Here is a 19,421-nt window from a genome sequence, read left to right as displayed (position 1 = left end):
ACGTACAGACACACACACTAACTTTCACACAGAGACAGACACACACACACACACACACACACACATACATACATACATATGGAAAAGAAACAATACTTTTATAAATCACAATAAGATGTAATAAAGTACAGAAAAACTAAATGTAAGAAAATGTGATCTTTAATACACACAAATATGTATGGCTGGTCGGATGCGTCTTGGACTCGGGTTCCTCTTCATTACGTATAACGCTTTTGCCTTTTGCTAAAGCTTTCCGTGGAGGGGATCGTGGGTGAGTTTGTACCATTCTTGGGGGGCTCTGCCTTGTTGGGGCGGAGCTGTGATCCAGGTGAACAGCAGATCGGGCATAGGTGGGCATGTGGGCAGAGGAGTAGGAAGGCCGGTCAAGCAAATAAGCTAGCTAAGGTACGCAGCAGCAGCAAGCAGCCCCCCTATCCAGACAGCCAGCCAGTCTGGCTGGCAGTGACTGAGTGGTTGACAGACGGCAAGCAACAGAATGTTCATGCTCTGTGATGTCATAGCAGTCAGCTGAGAGAGGCTCGTGATGTCATCGCTGAGCTGGCTGGCTGGCTGGCTCTGTGTGTGTGTGTGTCTGTGTCTGTCTGTTTTTCTGTTTGTCAGTCTGTCTGTCTGTCTCTCTCTCTCTCTCTCTCCCTCTCAATTCAATTCATTTGTATTGTCAAAGCAATTGGACATACATACATACATACATATATGTAGCGTAAGGTACACTTATACATTTCAATTAAAGAAGTGAATTCATAGTATCACCTTATCACGAATCCTGGAGTCTTGTAGAACTCAATTTCTGTAATAATTGGACGCAGACACCAATTCCAAAGATATAAATTGTCAAATTTATTTAAAAACAAAGACTAAATGTAGCACTACACTAATTATACAAAAGGGAAAAACTAATTAAAATTCAACTCTAGATCAACAAATCAAAGACAAATCACTTCCGTGACCAAATCAAAGACCATGGGATCCCATAGGATAACACACAAATCGTTAAACAAAAAAGGTTATAAACACATTGACTACAATACCGGTTAGTAATTCTAGGAATCACTAAGAAACAGTTGAAAGTGCTAAATTGCAGTTTCAGATGATGAAAAAAAACTGTAACTGATGGGATATGTAGTACTTTATACTCGAGTGGTCTATGCGATTACACCCTGTTGGTGTTATTAAGAACGCCAAGTACCAGAATGCAGAGCGGGACTGTTTTTTGTGCCGTGACTTGTCGGGGGAAAAAGGCGCAGAAAAAACGGACGAGAAGGTGAAGGTAGAATGGCGGTGATGCACGCGTTGGTGAAGTGGGAAAGCGGGGTCGACAAAGACTCTTACAGCGTGATTCCCACTGCTTGCTTTCGCAATTTTGATTTATTCAGCATTGCTGATGATGACGAAGAGACGACTCGAAACTTCAGAGCAGAGTGGAGAGACACGAACAAACCTCCAAAAGGTGGATGGCCTGTCCATGAAGCGCAGATCATTATGACTGGTAACAATGTTTATTTAAAAAAAAAACATTAAAGTCTTTACATGCTATTTGATATATACAATCACAGTATATTTGAAATGAATGTTTAAGTTATTAATGTGTTGTACTTCTAACATACTCTTATAACATGGTAGGTGGTGGTGAGGGCGCTAAAAACTCGTCATACTTGACTGGCATTTGTAAGAACGATTTATTGTGTGTTGTGCTTTACAATAAAATCCCCCAAATCACAAAATAAATTAAACCAGATATAATTTAACTTCAGTTTTGATTCAGTGTTGGCTGTTCATCTTAATTTGTATGGTCAAAGCACAGTATTTTTATGACAAATAAATATAATCCCCAAATATCTGTGGACATAATGCAGGGTTTTATTTATTTTATTTTTATTTTAGGAAAAGAAGGCGAACTAAGAAGAAAACTTAATGACCTAACAAAAATGCCCTGTCCTAAAATGAAGAGAGTACCTAAACCAAACAAAAAACTTCAAATTTCAGATGATAGTGACCTTGATGAACCACAGTTACCGGTGAGATAATTACTGCAAATATTAAATAAATGTATTGCAGGATTGTTTTTTTTTTTAATCATATTCATATATATATATATTTTCATTTTAAACTCTTTTCCTCTCTGAATACAGCACAAAATAAGAAAGAAAACCGATGGAGCTTCAAGAATTAGATCCCGTCATATTCTACAGACATTTAAAGAGTCCAGTGAAGTTGAGCTACAGCAAAAAGTTAAGCAGCTCGAAAAGGAAAACACAAGACTTAAAAATGAAAACCAATGTCTTCGAAACCGTATGGTTGATGGTAAGTTTTTTTATTTATAGCAAATAATTCCTTACCTTGATAAATGTTATTCTTCAGTAATTTAGATTCCAGAGTAATGTATTATAGTTGATCATACTGAAGTAATCTAGAACCACAATACAGACTCTTAATGTGCACTGTCTAATAGTTTAATAATACTGATTATTAAATAAAGTTTTTCAACATAACTTCATAATCCTACATGAATGACTATATGCATTACATTAGACCTGGAAATTCTTGTATTTTATCTTTTTTATTTTTTTTGTAGCTAATGTTAATGACCCACAAAAAGGTCAGTTTGCCAATAACATAGAGCAAGTCTCTCAAGTATAATTGCAGGCATTGATGGTTTTGTTTTCACTTTGCATTAAATATATTACTAGAAATGATTATCATTTAATACTAAGGTTTTTTTCTCCAGAGATTCCAGACCTTTTGGACAATCTGAAAAAAATTGTAACAAAAGCCACATTTATCAGCAATGAAGACAAAAGTGTGTCACCATCAAGTGGTTCTGACAGCCCCACAGCAAATTGTTCTGAATCTGACAAAGAATCACCAAAACAGGTATAACACTCTTGGTCTACAATATTACAAAGACAAGGTAAAAATATATATATTGAAAACAAATATTGGTTGTAAACAATCTAATGATGCTACATTATCAGTTATATTCATAGTTATAGTTGATAATAAGAATGTAATTGAATTATGGGTGTCACAGATTCACTGACTTTATTATGTCTGTAAATTAATAAACTTAGAATTGAGACATACTGTGGTCTTTAATAACACATTTCTGTAACAAAATCACAGCCTTACTGATAATGTATTCCACTTAACATTATATAAGAATAGTTTGGGGATAAACTTGTTTTTTATTTACCATTGTCTTTTAGGTGGAAATATTCCCAGGCACTGGAGTTTACATTGACAAACTGTCCTGGATCCTTGCAGAGAGGTGCAGCACGAATACGTCATATGCAAGAACCCTGACGGTTGCTGTCTTTGACTTTCCAACATTATTAAAGAGCAATCTTCGTGGTGGTGGCAGCAAGAGAGATCCAACTTCGGAGAAAAAGACACCTCTGGATCGCTTAAAGGTGGAAGCCATATATGGTATGTAAATGCTGTTGTACAAAATTTCTAACTCTCCTTTTTAACTGTATAGAACACAAAGGGTTAGCATTTGAAATGTTCCTTTGGCCTTTGTTTTAGTTTCAGAGACTAGAGTTAATTTATTAATAAATAATAATACCTTACATGTAGCAGCTGGAAAGATCCCAAAGTGCTCTACAGACTCACTTCACCCACCACCCTCTGGGGTGCAGCCATTTTGTACCAGCAGATTACTACACAGCAGTAAAGGTGGAGTCATAACAAATTTGTTAGACCTGATTGAGGGAAGCCTGACTTAGAATTCAGCCACGTCACTCTTTCAACAACACCTTGTAAATCACCTTGGATTAATGCTTCAGACATATTAATACATAATAATAATGAATAGTGCCATGGGATCCTTGACAATATAAACTTTCATGTCTCATTTAAATTTGACTTTTGAGCAAATACTTCACATTTCAGTCCAGTTGTGCCACATCAATGTAATGCTTAAGCAAGGTATTAATGGAGAAAAGACTGCCTTTGCATAGCTGCTTCGCCAAGTACAGATTTTACTATGAACTAGTGTAAGACAAGTTTAAGAGCATACACCAAAACGTTTAAATACACCCACACACAAAAATGTTGATTTACTGTGGCAATATGTAACTAATGAACCCTTCTCAAAGATATGTGGTATGTTTATTAAAAGATTTTTATATATCTATGTGCAAGTCATTAAATCTATGTGATACATGTTTTTTAGGGGCTACCTTGAAAAAATTGCCCAGTACCCCAAAGAGTGTAATTGGTGGTGCAATTAACAGCAAGATAAATGAACTACGACACAGAATGAAACCAGAGTGAAGATTTGAAGAACCAGATCTGTATTTTTTGTTTTGTTTTCAACAGGGTTGGGGTCAATTCCAATTCAATTTTTAATTCCCTTTTCAATTCAATTCCAATAAAGAATATTATGTGAATGCAAAAAGTAATTGCAATTTTGAATTGATTTGTAGGAGGAATTGGAATTGAAAAACAGGAATTGACCCCAACCATGGTTTTCAGTGAGTGTTGTACAAATTGATAGGTCAGGGTTTCTGTAAAAACTTAATAGAGGCCAGCAGGCGTGCACAATCTGGGAAAAACTGCTCCACTACAACAGACCTCTTTCCCTTCGTTTTCTCTAAAAACCTCCTGATATCCTTCACTGCAGCTCTGACTCACCGAGGACGAGGAGGCGAGAGAGGAATCCGTGAAGCCGCCCTCACTGTCACTCCGAGCCGCGATGCTCCAGCGTGTAGCCGGACCTTTCCCCACCAAGCCGCTCGCTACCCCAGCTTCACTACTGTGCCACCACTTCTTTTACTGCCACTATTTACCAACACCGTCCGTGCTCCCTCCCAGCACCTTCTTAGTGCGTTTTTTCCACCCGGCGCCTCGGCTTGTACCGCCGAGCCTGGCCCTGCCTCCTCCTCGGCTACACCCTGTGTGTCTGTCCGCCCGTCTGCTGGCTGCTGAGGTTGTTCCTCGTCACTAACCAGCGCCCCGTGCACCGCCTCAACACCATCTCCCCCCGGCGTCTCGGTCGTCACTATCCCCCGCTGCCTCGACCCCGTCCCCCAGCTGTGCGTCATCGCCTCCGGGCAGCTCTTCCCCCGTCACGGCATCAGTGGTACCATCGGTCCGACCGGCGACTGTCTCCTCCGCCGGGGCTCGATCTCTGTCTGCCCGCTGCATCTGTGGCTGCAGGCCGGTGTCTCTATTCCTCCCCGCGTCGCCCCGCTCCTCCTCCCGCTCCCTGTCCTGCTCGGGACAGTTCCTCACGACATGCCCCTCGCTCCCACACCTGAAACACTTCATGGACTCCGAAGTAGCGAACACGACGTAGTCGGTATTGTCGATCTTAAATTTAAAAATGACATTAAGATCCTCATTGATGTTATTGAGGATCATATACAGCTGCCTTCGGAAGGACACGACGTGTTTCAGTTGCGGGGCTTTGCAGCCCAGCGGGACCCTCTTAATGCCGGACATCAGCTGCCCGAGCCGGTGCGGATGAACGGAGGGACGTTAGACAGCGTTACCTTCCGGGCAGGAGCAGCGAGCGGCAACACCGGGGTGAAAGTGTCGTCTAACACTGTGCCATTAGCCACTAGCTGATTGAGCAGATCAGTGGTTTTTAAGAAGATAACAATGGCAGCAGACTTGATATTTTCACACCCTGCTACCTCCCCAACCGCTAACACACACTGCTCTAGGGGGCAGAACTGCACCGGAGCGATCTTGACTCCATGGCGTCGGGTCAGTTTTTCAAAAGACGCATTCAGGGGGTCCGACCCCCCGACCCGGGAAGAACTACCGGTACTCCCCCCTCCCCTCCCCTGTTCCCCCACAATAAGAAAAGCACTGAAAACAGAAGACAAAATAAACAAACTGAAAAAAGTAAAGCAACAAAAAAACGCAGCCAAAGGACAGAGCTCTCAGCAGCACTCCCGCTCACTGCAGACCCCTCCCACACACTCCCAGCTGAGAGAGAGAGAGAGAGAGAGAGAGAGAGAGAGAGAGAGAGAGAGAGTTAGTGTCTGTCTGTCTCTCTCTCTCTGTAGATGCATCATAGGGAACATATGTAACAATCTCTCTTTTTGTTTACCAAAAATGAGAATGAACGTATTTCAAGTGGGTGTTGCCTTGGTTGGAAACGTTTTAAGATTATTTATGAAGTGTAAAGTGGATTTGTCTCAGTTCTCCGTAGTTTTCAATGTATGTGCCATTCAGTAGCGTTCATGTTACAGATGTGCCCTATGCAGTGGTAGGGTCAATAAAATGTCAGTAAAACTTTATTTTAGCAATTATGGAGGGGAAGAACTGCAAATAGAGGGTCCCCACTAATTATCTAACTTACCAACAAAGTTTCAAATTAGGTCTTGCGAAGCTGCCAAATAATGCTGTATAATCGTATGTGTCTTCATACACCGGCTGCTATAGTCTGATAGCTTTGATTATATATATATATTTTCTCGTGAACCACAAATGCTATTTGCTTGATTTTTACAGAGTATGTTATAAATACCATTCTTATGAAGCCTGACAAATTGTATGCTGTAATTATGAATATTTTCAAATCATTTGTTTGTTTTTCCTAACATGTTACAAATGTTCCCTATGTGAAAGATGCATTATATCTTAATAACGTCTAAACAATTAAAGATATACAGATTATTATTTTCGGTAAAGTTATAACACATTGCTATTAACTATGTGTGTCAGTAAAAGTTTAAAAAATCCTAACAATTTTTTATTGATCCTGCAAAATAAGTGTTTAGGGAACATTTGTAACATAGTTAGGGTTACCACTGGGTAAGGGTTACATCTTCAGCAGTAAGTTTATTCATGTTAATTATTCTCATCAATGTTAAAGAACAATAAGTTCTATCATGTGTGTCGATAAAATGCTGATATTCCATAACGTTTGCTTGTGTATTCTGCAAAACACATATTTAGGGAACATTTGTAACATTAGGGTTACGATTTGCCATAGACGCGGAATGAGTTTGATTGTGATGTTAAATGGGGTTTAAAGACGCAGTCGCCTCGGTGCTGATTACTATTGCTGTGTTTCTCCACTTCTACTCCATGCTTGGGAACGCCCACATCCAGTGACGTCAAAACCGGTGTAAAAGCGGGCCGGTTCAAAAAAGATCAGCTGGATCCCAGGCCGAGCAGCAGCTCCGGCTCCAGCACCGGCACCATGTCGCTGGAAAAGCGCTAAGTGAGCTCACAGTGAGCTCAGTGTAATGTCTGCTCTGGTGAGCTCACAGTGTGACCAAGTCGTGAGTTCACGTCTTCACTGGGTAGTCCTTGACAACTTAATTGACTCAATTCTTGGGCTTAATTGGTCAAAATGACCATTGGTTGAAGGTACTCAGGGACTGATGTGTAGAGAGACTTATTAAACCTGCAGGATTGTGGTTTTCCCAGAACAGAATTAACCAGTGTAGCGTTATGTTGGGTGTATTCTGATAAGAGCATTTTAGCTCTGAGCTGAAGCACTGATCTAAAGAAGACCTCTCCCCCCCAAATTTATCAGATTTCCTTAACTCATCAGCATGTGAACTGGTTTACATCAAAGTGACAGTCTTGGGAGGATGGCACCGAGAATGGGCCAAATAGCTTGGAATCCCTGCTGTGAGATGTCTGGGGAAGGGGGCCTGTAGGAAATAAAAACTCTTTGAAATGGACGAGAGCCGAAATCCCGACACAGAGCTACGAACCCGTGCCAACCGGCATTTCCAAAAGATGGCATGGATTGACATCAGTCATAAATCAAGCCCCCCTCCAATAGGACACTGGGGGCTGAAACCGAAATCCAATCTCAAGAACTCAGGGACCAATCACCTACTGATCTGACAGACTTTAAGGAACAGCGGACAGTCTTTCTCTCTCTCTTTCTCTCACCTGAACCAGAAACTCGCAACCTGTAGCTCTGTTGCCAGAACCGGAACCAGAAACCAACCAAGTCTTTGCCGGCAACAGAAGAATTAAACTGGGAGAAGGAGATTGAGCCGTACGAAGAATTCTTTTAAAGGACTTTATTAAATAAATAACTTTACAGACCCACCTGATCAGTGGAGTTTTACAGCTGGACAATTGACTAAGTCGACTGAATACGAAAGTGTCAGTCATTTAAATAGCTATTTGAGTCTTAAGAAACTTGACCCTTGGAACGAACAGGGCCCTGCTTTCCTCAAAGACTTTGTCTTCAAGTAACTACGGTGGAACCCTGCTTACAAAGAAGATTTTGTGCACAACCTTGGAGCCTTCAAACCAGTGGAAAATCTGTTTGGAAAAGACTCTACATTCGCGAAACCCCAACTTCCAGGTGCATCGACTGAGTGGAAGTTCTTGGACAAAGCCGAACCGGACTGCCTTTGTTCCAAACCACACGGACCTCGTGCCGTGTGCTGTTATCTGAGCCCGAAGCCAGAGAGGCCTCTCTGCGACGAAGTTCAGATAAGTTTAACAGTTTGGAGTTTGTGATTCATGACATTTGAGAAATCAATTAGAAATGTTAATCTGTGATTCATAACTCTAGAATGTGTAATATCATTTAGTTTTCTTAAATATAAATGTGTGTTGCATTCAACTGTTTTGTTGATAATTTTAGAAATAAAATCTGTCAACGCCGAGAAATATCTTCTCATTCCTGTTTAACTGTTTAGTCTGAAATTGACACAAGTTAATAGACACCAGATTATAGGTGGCCCTGCCTATCCTTAATCATTGAATAATAATCAGTTAAGGGAAATTGTGGTAACAAGTAATGATAGGATCTTTCTCTGTACCTAAACGTTAATGAGACTGATATATATATATATATAACGAGAAGTTACCTGACATAAATACTAACCTGCGTAGTTATTTAATGTCTGACTAACAATACTAACGAGAGACTCACCTTCGTCTTACTAACCGGTATTGTAGTCAATGTGTTTATAACCTTTTTTGTTTAAAGATTTGTGTGTTATCATATGCGATCCCATGGTCTTTGATTTGGTCACGGAAGTGATTTGTCTTTGATTTGTTGATCTAGAGTTGAATTTTAATTAGTTTTTCCCTTTTGTATAATTAGTGTAGTGCTACATTTAGTCTTTGTTTTTGAATAAATTTGACAATTTATATCTGTCTGCGTCCAATTATTACAGAAATTGAGTTCTACAAGACTCCAGGATTCGTGATAAGGTAATACTATAAATTCACTTCTTTAATTGAAATTTATAAGTGTACCTTATACATAATGTATCTATTAAATTAACTGAACAATATGAAGCTAGTAACTATGTTTAATTAGTGCTGGTTTTACAGTTATAAATTGCTCAAATATTGTAAGAAAGACAATTTGACCGCCTGTTCTAAAGTGAAAGTTATATTCACATTAATTATTGCACTAATTCAGTGATATTTATGTTTATTGGCCTAGAATAAGGCAATAATTATGGCTAAACTGCCAACAACACAGTACTAAAGAGAATTGGACTCCCTGTTGTAAAGATTTACACTAGGGGTGTCCCGAAGCACAATACCTTATTCGGAAAGGCACGGATAATGGCTTCAAAACCAATAACGAATAATTTTGCCGAATAATATGCGGCTAAGGCTGAGACAGTCACAGCTTGTGTTTGATGGATAACAGGTGAGCCAGGGGATCATATCACGAAACTTAAATGTCTGAAATCACTAGGCAATAATGTCCGTGTGAAATGAATGTGTGTAAACTTTAGGAATGAAATGAGCGCAAATCAAATAGCAGCTCTCTGCGCTTCTCTCTGAAATCAGAGCTTTAACGGGGTGCTTGAATATGATTTCACTTTTCTAACTTTAGTTAGTGTGTAATGTTGCTGTTTGAGCATAAACAACATCTGCAAAGTTACGAAGCTCAAAGTTCAAAGCAAAGGGAGATATTTGCTGTTAAAGAAATCGTTTTTTAAGGACTACAACAAACGGCTGGGTTAGTGACATCACTAACCCTAGAATTGACATAAACCCCGTCCCCTGAACACAATTCAGAGATTATCAAGACAGAATATGCTAATCAATGGGTAGAAGATAACTAAACATAGTCCAGTTAACATAATAGATGGTGAGGTACATTACTACACACAAATAATATGGTTTGCTAAGTTGTTAATATGAAAGAATGTTGATCCTTCAAATGTTTAATACAAGTTAAATAATGGGTAATATGTCCTTACTAATCAGAATTACTAGTGTACTTATGCTTAACTAATGCATCATTCTGGACTATTCAAATAAAGTGTTATCACAGTTCTTAATGACATGCATATTTTGGACATAGTCAGGTGCAAAAACAAGAAGGTTACTTTGTTGTCGGTGTTTGCGCAGAGGTTGCGTATGTTTGCGCACAGATAGCGGATAATCGCTCGCACCTTGGAACCTATTTCCGGGAGCGCGTTGTTGAGCCACCAGGCTCTGTTTTGTGCGGATGGGCGGCCGGAGCGCGTTAAGGGTTTTCTGTTACAACTTGTCGTTAATAACTAATGATCTTCGCATGCAAGTCAATCAATCAAAACTAACTTGAGCTGGACAATAACTTTATTCTAGAGCTGCTGTAAAGCCAAAACAATCTCTGTCACTTTCATTTCTTATCACTGGAAAGCTGCTTTCAAACAATTCATATTGTTAAAAGCGCTATATAAATGAAGGTGATTGACTTCCCTTGCATAGACTTTTTGTCACTGCTGGTTTTACTGTTCTAAATAACAGTAGGACTTAGCCTAGATTTAATACCAGATTTCTTTGTTTTTTAAGTTCAAATGTATTATTATGTGAATTGGTACTTAAGTAAATGGTGTGTGATTATATGCATGACATTCATTCAGTGACAGTGGAATACAAACAGTCTTACCGGTGTATTCTCAACATCAGTTTCATCTGAATCCGTATATCCGTGTATCATAACAGCTTCACATTATTTATTGGCCCCGACAGTGTAAAAACAAAATGCATTAGATAGGTCTACTTACTGCTCACAAACTTGATAGAGGCAGCGTACACTGGCCAGCCATGTTTTGGCTTTTTCCCTTTCTGCCATCCCACAGCAGCTGAACAGTCAGTTTGCGGGTATCCATCGTCATCCATCTTGGTGTCATCATATTTACGTATGGCTTCGGTTTCCACCTCGCTATACATCCCAGCATCCTCCCCACTGACCCATTGGACCACTGCAAACTTTCTCATCACACCTTGGGCTTTAGAAGAGTTTGGCTTTTAGTGAATTTAGATCACGGCTGTTTCATCAGATCTCACATGGGAAGGTCACAGTTTTGTGTCTTGTGAGTCTGATTGTAGCGTCATGGGCATCATTTTTGCTTTGTAAGACCAGTTTGCCAGACACAGACATAATGCTAGGCCAGCTAAATGTCAGCTGCATGCAAGTTAGCTGCAGATCTGTGAAAGATTAGTACAATCGATAATGAGGGCTGTCGATTTAACGCGGTAATCTGATTCATTGACGTTAGTTGTGAGAAACTAACGCGATTCAAATATTTTAACTCAATTAACCCACCCGCCCCTGACCAACGTAGGTAGATTTGTGTAATGAAATAGATTCAAAACTGAATCGCTTGACAGTAAAAAAGTAAATGTAGTCTAATGTTAACGGTATAATACCCATTCAACATAAACCAACAAATACATGAATCCAGTTCACGTTACCTAAATACACGAAGCAAGGGCAATATCAAAGTTGTTGCTGGCTCAGTTAGCTCCTAGCAAGGTAACCTTAACTCTTGCAACTGTTGTCTTATTGAACAAACCAACTACTTTGCTTATAAATTACTAAATGAACCAACCTGAATCAACACAAATCCCTGAGTAATAATTACAACAAGATACAATTATTCTTTCCTTCGGGGTGACGTTAGAAATCCATGTTTAATCGATCTGAAACCTCTGTTGAAACTTAAAGCAACGGCCCGTGTTACCGCTGTCTGGCTGCTTCAATGAGTCAGTGATCTGGATTTCTATTGGATCCCGCGCAGCAGTTCAAACATCAACCAATCGGCATATTGTATGGGCTTATGGCCCTAATTCACTTGCCTACATGTAGCGATGTGTTTTCTATTATGCAAAATGGCGAAACGAAAATTGTGTTGCTTTAACAGTTGCCAAGAAGAAAGAATGATTCCTCGTCGTACTCGGACCAGGTGGAAAACAAGGCAAAACTTGTTTTTCCAGCAAAGTTTTGGTCATATTGATAATTTATAGGCCCTAGAAATGTGTGTATTAAATATGATAAACTATAATATATTCATAAATAGGCATTATACTTATTGTTGAACATAATTGTACAAATAATGTTTAGTTTAAGTTATGTTAAGTTTTAAGGTTTTAAAAATGTGTTTAAAATGTTGTAAAATGCATTGACAAACATATCTGAAGGCGAGTAGATTTCCCACTACAGCTGGTCATGTTGTTTTTAAATGCTGCCCGTGAACTGAACAATGAACGAAGTCACCATATCTAAATATTCACAACAAACACCCTTTCGACATGAAACCAAGAAATGAGAGCAATGCTTTCACTGCTCGCCATAGCGTCTCAATGTTAGTGTCCCTCAGCAGGATATGTCGCCCATTTTAGGTTTACAGACATTCTATAAATTAGCAGCCTGGCATTAGTACTGTCAGTAAAATATTATGCATGGCTAATAATTTTATGTCATAATAATATATTCATCTGTAGCCTATGGAGATGGCTTCCATCTCAAGACACCAATATAAATCTAAGCACAACAGCAATGCTAAAATGTAATGTATTATTGTGTCTGTAAAAGTGAAAGGAGCATACAGGTAGATGGTGGGGTGGGTTGTGAACACTAGCTTTAATCTTGATGAACATCCTGGGAATTAATAACAGTCAAAACAGCTTGCCATATTGTTGAACAAGAATATCAACATTTAGAGTAAAACAGGTTTCTTTTGGTACACACTTTGCTTATGATCACTCAAATTTGGATTCTTTCCCATTTGTTACAGAATACCAACCAATCAAACCTGGTGTCTTCAGGTCCCTCAAATGACCATGTCACAGATGCCAGTTGGCTGAACATCCTCGCATTTTCCATGAAGCACAATGTAACAGAGGCTTTAATGGAGGACCTACTGAAGCTGTTAAGGTTATGTAGTGGGGATGCTGCAAGCATCCCAAGTAGCAAGTACATGCTAGAGAAGGAGTTTAAAGATTATGTAGACAAATCAGAATACCATCTGTGAGACAAAGTTTAGAGTTGGGTCAATTTTTTATTTGTATACCTTTGAGGAATCAACTTCAAGCTCTTTTGGAGAATGAGCCTATTCCAAATATTTACAATGACCAAAACAGATGGAATAACAGATTTTTCAGATGGGAAGTTGTACAAATATCTGAAATCAGTTAGTGATTCATTCTTTTCCCTGTCTTTCAATTGTGATGGAGTGCCAGTGTTCCAGTCATCTAAATACAGCATATGGCCCTTACTATGCTCTGTTAATGAATTACCCCCAGAGGAAAGAGATACAAATGTCATACTATGTGCCTTGTGGTTTGGGTCATCAAAACCACAAATGACTAGCTTCCTCAAACCTTTTGTGGAGGAATGCAAAAGTCTTGGACAAACAGGTCTTCAGTGGCAGGATCCAGTAGATCACTCAATCAAAACGACAAAGGTCTATGCATTATGTGCCATATGTGATGCTGTTGCACGACCTTTACTGCAAAATTTCAAGCAGTTTAATGGAGAGTATGGGTGTGGGCACTGTCTTCATCCAGGTGTTCCTTAGAGATCATGACACAACTGTGCAAATAGGTGAGATTGCCAAAAATAATGAACAGAGCATTTTGGGCATAAAAGGGCCATCTCCAATTGTGGACTTGCCAGATTTTGACCTGATCAATGGCATGGTCCCTGATTACATGCATTGTGTGTTGCTGGGGGTTTGCCGGCAAATAGCCACTTTATGGTTTGATTCCAAAAGCTATAGTAAACCATGGTATGTTGGTTTGAACACTGTAACAGTGGATGTAAATCTTTTAGCAATCAAGCCTCTAAGCATTTTTTCCAGAATCCCATGGTCTATTGTTGAGCTAAGGTTTTGGAAAGCTCACGAATGACAGAACTGGCTTTTATATTACAGTTTGCCAGTCCTGGAGGGGATACTTCCAAACAGGTATCTTTGCCACTGGGCTCTACTTGTGGAGGGTGTGAGCATTTTGCTAGGTTCAGACATTAGCCAAGAGGATATTGACCATGCTCATGAGGCTCTTGAGCTTTATGTTAAATCAGTTCAGTCTTTGTATGGCGAAGATCAGGTGACCTACAATATGCATTCACTTCTGCATTTGACTAAGAGTGTTGAGAATTTGGGTCCTCTCTGGGCCCAGTCTGCTTTCATGTTTGAGAGCTATAATGGCTACTTGCTCAAGCAAGTCAAAAGCAGTAATGCAGTGCCTCAGCAGCTTTGCAAAAGAGTAGCATGGTCTCGGGCATTGCCACGCATAGCTAAGGCCTGCTCATCCAATGATGTTTCACCTGAAATTAAATCATTCTACACAGAAATGACCTCTGGTAAACGTCATGTAAAGAATTATACTAGATATGACTTGCACTTGGAGTGCCAAAGATTAGGCCAGTGTCTGAAAATAATATGAATGCATTGCATGCATTGCTAGATGTACCTGGGACCTCTATTGGCAGGTACTACAACAGAATAGTTATCAACGGAGAGGTCATTCAAAGCCAAACATACACAAAGACAAAGAAAAGGAACAACTCGGTTGTGATATTGAAAGATGGCAGTATTTTCACGGTTTCACACTTTCTCTGTGTCAGTGATGACCAATATCACTTATATGCAGTTGGCAAATTTGGAAATTGTACAGTGCAGAAACTGGTTCGAGGATCTGCTGTCAAAATATCACTGACCTTTATGCGGACTGTTCATTTTCCTACAGGATTTGAAAGAGCAGTTGATCTAAGGTTGATTATACAGTATATGACCATGTTTGATTATAGGCATAGGGCTCCACTTAGGACAAGGCAAGAGCATGAGTTAAGTACAGCCTTATACTGCTAAACTGCACTGTGTTTTATACATGTCTTCATATGCTGGACATTCATATTAAATTTGCACTATTTTCCTATGTTTTTACTTCATCAAAAACTATATGCCTTTAGTTGTATGTAGGACATATATGATTAAAAATACATTAATATTATGCAATTTATATATGTGTTTTTTGCAGCATATATGTCCCTTACAATATTCGGTTTGAACATATAAGAATCACAGGTTTTTTTAGGAAAAGGAAAGGATCCAAGTGCAGGCTTTAGAGTTGAAGCAGATAATCCAATAAGGGCAAAACGAGAGAGCATAAACAGGGACAGTCCAGGTCAAACGATCAAGCGAACAGGCTAGTAGAGAGATCCGAAAGGGGTAAACGAGAGAAGGAAGCAAGAGGTCAAAAATACACGGGAAGGCAATCAAGAAACAAGGCTTAGAATTGATTCAGGAGAGAATGCAAGACTTCGCGATGAATCTAGGAAACAGAGGGGTACTGTGTACTGTGAAGGAGAGAGGGATTGAACGAGGTGAATGAAGGATTGACCAATGATAGGAGAGGAGGACAGAACAGGTGCACCTGGTAGGGAAGAATGTGGAAAGACTGGTTTGACTGGACAAAGGACAAGAGAAGCACTAAACTAGTATTTGGGAGAGGGAGACCTCTGGTGGTGAACTAAGGTAGAAGCAGGGGAGACCGTGACAGTCTCCAAGGTTCTCATCGTAAATAACAAACAGAAATCAAACTACCTTCTGGCCTGACCTTCCAGCTTGACCTTATCTTTCTTAAGTATACAAGAGAGATTAACAGGTGTGAGAAAAGAATTTCTAACTTTCCTTCCACACATACATACATACATACATACATACATACGGAAAATAAATAATAGAATTTTGAATCACAATAAGATGTTATCAAGTACAGAAAAAGAAAATGTAATAAAATGTGATCTTAAATACATACAAATAAAGAAAATTGGTTTACTATTTCCAGATTCCTTTTTTGAAATACAATGACATGCATTACAAATGAGTATTTACATTATATTTACAGCCGGTGCTCGTGTGTCACTGTGTCCCTCAGGCTGTGGTAGGCGCTGACATATTGGGCAGCCAGGGTGGCTGTGTGTCCCTCCCCCAGGAGGACTGACCGTTTTTCTTTTTTCTAAGTTTTGTCACAGGTTGGGTGGGCATCCATTATGTTGTTACAGAATGGGTCCCTTATTTTGGGCTAAAGCTTTCCGTGGAGGGGAACGTGGATCAGTTTGTACCATTTTTGGGAAGATCTGCCTTGTTGGGGCGGAGCTGTGATCCAGGTGAACAGCAGATCGGGCATAGGTGGGCATGTGGGCAGAGGAGTAGGAAGGCCGGTCAAGCAAATAAGCTTGCTAAGGTACGCAGCAGCAGCAAGCAGCCCCCCCATCCAGCCAGCCAGCCAGTCTGGCTAGCAGTGACTGAGTGGTTGACAGACGGCAAGCAACGGAATGTACGTGCTCTGTGATGTCATAGCAGTCAGCTGAGAGAGGCTCGTGATGTCATCGCTGAGCTGTCTGTCTGTCTGTCTGTCTCTCTCTCTCTCTCTCTCTCTCTCTCTCTCTCTCTCTCTCTCTTCCTCTCAATTCAATTCATTTGTATTGTCAAAGCAATTGGACATACATACATACATCCATACATGCTAGAAAGTCATCACTATGTTATCTTAAAGGCTAACTAAGCAGAACATATATCATTATAGAACAGAGTTCATAGGTCAACACATGGTTTTAGGGAACAGGCACGTAGGTCAAACCGTTTGACATTGTCTCCAAGGTTCTCATCGTAAATAACAAACAGAAATCAAACTATCTTCTGGGCTGACCTTCTAGTTTGACCGTATCTTTCTTAAGTATACAAGAGAGAAAAACAGGTGTAAGAAAATAATTTCTAATTTTCCTTCTACACATATATACATACATACATACATATGTAGCGTTATGTTGGGTGTATTTGGATAAGAGCATTTGGGCTCTGAGCTGAAGCACGGATCTAAAGAAAACCTCTCCCCCCCCAAAGTTATCAGATTTCCTTAGCTCATCAGCTTGGAACTGGTTTGCATCAAAGTGACAGTTTTGGGGAGGATGGCACCGAGAAGAGGCCAAATAGTTTGGAATTCTGCTATGAGATGTCTGGAGAAAGGGGCCTGTAGGTGATAAAAACTCTTTGAAGTGGATGAGAGCCGAAATCCCGACATAGAGCTACGAACCCGGGCCAACCGGCATTTCCAAAAGATGGCATGGATTGACATCAGTCATAAATCAAGCCCCCCTCCAATAGGACACTGGGGGCTGAAACCGAAATCCAATCTCAAGAACTCAGGGACCAATCACCTACTGATCTGACAGACTTTAAGGAACAGTCTTTCTCTCTCTCTTTCTCTCACCTGAACCAGAAACTCACTGCCACAGCTCAACCTGTAGCTCTGTTGCCAGAACCGGAATCAGAAACCAACCAAGTCTTTGCCGGCAACAGAAGAGTTAAACTGGGAGAAGGAGATTGAGCCGTACGAAGAATTCTTTTAAAGGACTTTATTAAATAAATAACTTTACAGACCCACCTGATCAGTGGAGTTTTACAGCTGGACAATTGACTAAGTCGACTGAATACGAAAGTGTCAGTCACTTAAATAGCTATTTGAGTCTTAAGAAACTTGACCCTTGGAACAAACAGGGCCCTGCTTTCCTCAAAGACTTCGTCTTCAAGTAACTACGGTGGAACCCTGCTTACAAAGAAGATTTTGTGCACAACCTTGGAGCATTCAAACCAGTGGAAAATCTGTTTGGAAAAGACTCTACATTCCCGAAACCCCAACTTCCAGGTGCATCGACTGAGTGGAAGTTCTTGGACAAAGCCGAACCAGACTGCCTTTGTTCCAAACCACACGGACCTCGTGCCGTGTGCTGTTATCTGAGCCCGAAGCCAGAGAGGCATCTCTGCGACGAAGTTCACATAAGTTTAACAGTTTGGAGTTTGTGATTCATGACATTTGAGAAATCAATTAGAAATGTTAATCTGTGATTCATAACTCTAGAATGTGTAATATCATTTAGTTTTCTTAAATATAAATGTGTTTGCATTAAACTGTTTTGTTGATAATTTTAGAAATAAAATCTGTCAACGCCGAGAAATATCTTCTCATTCCTGTTTAACTGTTTAGTCTGAAATTGACACAAGTTAATAGACATTAGATTATTGGTGGCCCTGCCTATCCTTAATCATTGAATAATAATCAGTTAAGGGAAATTGTGGTAACAAATAGGATCTTTCTCGGCACCTAAACGTAAATGAGACTGATATATATATAACGAGAAGTTACCTGACATAAATACTAACCTGCGTAGTTATTTAATGTCTGACTAATAATACTAACGAGAGACTCACCTTCGTCTTACTAACCGGTATTGTAGTCAATGTGTTTATAACCTTTTTTGTTTAACGATTTGTTAAACGGAATGTACGTGCTCTGTGCTGTCATAGCAGTAAGCTGAGAGAGGCTCGTCATGTCATCACTGAGCTGGCTGGCTGGCTGGCTGGCTCTCTGTGTGTGTGTGTGTGTGTGTGTGTGTGTATGTGTGTCTCTCTGTCTGTCTGTCTGTCTGTCTCTCTCTCTCTCTCTCTCCCTCTCAATTCAATTCATTTGTATTGTCAAAGCAATTGGACATGCATACATACATACATACATATATATGGAAAATAAACAATATGTGTACATCTCTTTCGGCATTAGTGGTGCCCTCACAGATGTGCAAGTTACATGACAGACAGACAGACACACACACACACACTTTCACACACAGACAGACAGACAGACACAGACACACACAGACACACACACACATACTTTGACAGACAGACAGACAGACAGACAGACAGACACACGCATATTATGGGTCTTTGTTGGGTAGTGAAATGGGTAGCATCAGTCGCAGTGTGGGTAATGTCAGGGAGCCAATCATAGTCCTCGTTATTTGCATATCGTGGCGCAAAGCATTCTGGGAAAAGCAACTAAACACGTTTAGTCATGTATTTGTCCATAGTTTACACATGAGATGAAAGAGACAGTATGACGTATTGAGCACCTGGGATTCCTCATGTGTATGTGAGGGGCAGAGGAACCGGATCCCAAGTGTGCGTCCCAGGTGCTATAGGTTTCAAAGCATGCAGGGGAATAGGCACCCCACCCTGACACCTACAGAAGACTGGATAGGGAGATATAAATAGCAATGGGGAGACTCTTGTACTTGGTGTGGCTCTATCCATATAGTGGGGCCAGCAGGTGCAGCAATAGAAGCTCAGCCTGGGGAGACTGGATTTAGCATTTCCTCTCCATTTTGATAACTA

At 40.2% G+C, this 19,421-nt stretch overlaps 1 non-coding gene across 1 annotated transcript; it reads left to right on the top strand.

Annotated features, from left to right (window-relative positions):
• The first annotated feature begins 199 nt into the window (after positions 1-199).
• LOC136733973 (U5 spliceosomal RNA) lies at positions 200-314 on the top strand. Its single transcript, XR_010810353.1, has one exon. It is a non-coding gene; the product is annotated as a U5 spliceosomal RNA (small nuclear RNA).
• Positions 315-19,421: the final 19,107 nt, after the last annotated feature.

This window comes from Amia ocellicauda, unplaced genomic scaffold (genome assembly GCF_036373705.1).
Source record: "Amia ocellicauda isolate fAmiCal2 unplaced genomic scaffold, fAmiCal2.hap1 HAP1_SCAFFOLD_38, whole genome shotgun sequence".
NCBI classification, from domain to species: Eukaryota; Metazoa; Chordata; class Actinopteri; order Amiiformes; family Amiidae; genus Amia; species Amia ocellicauda.
The sequence above is the reverse complement of the archived record's forward strand: the minus strand, read 5'-3'. Positions and strand labels throughout refer to the sequence as shown.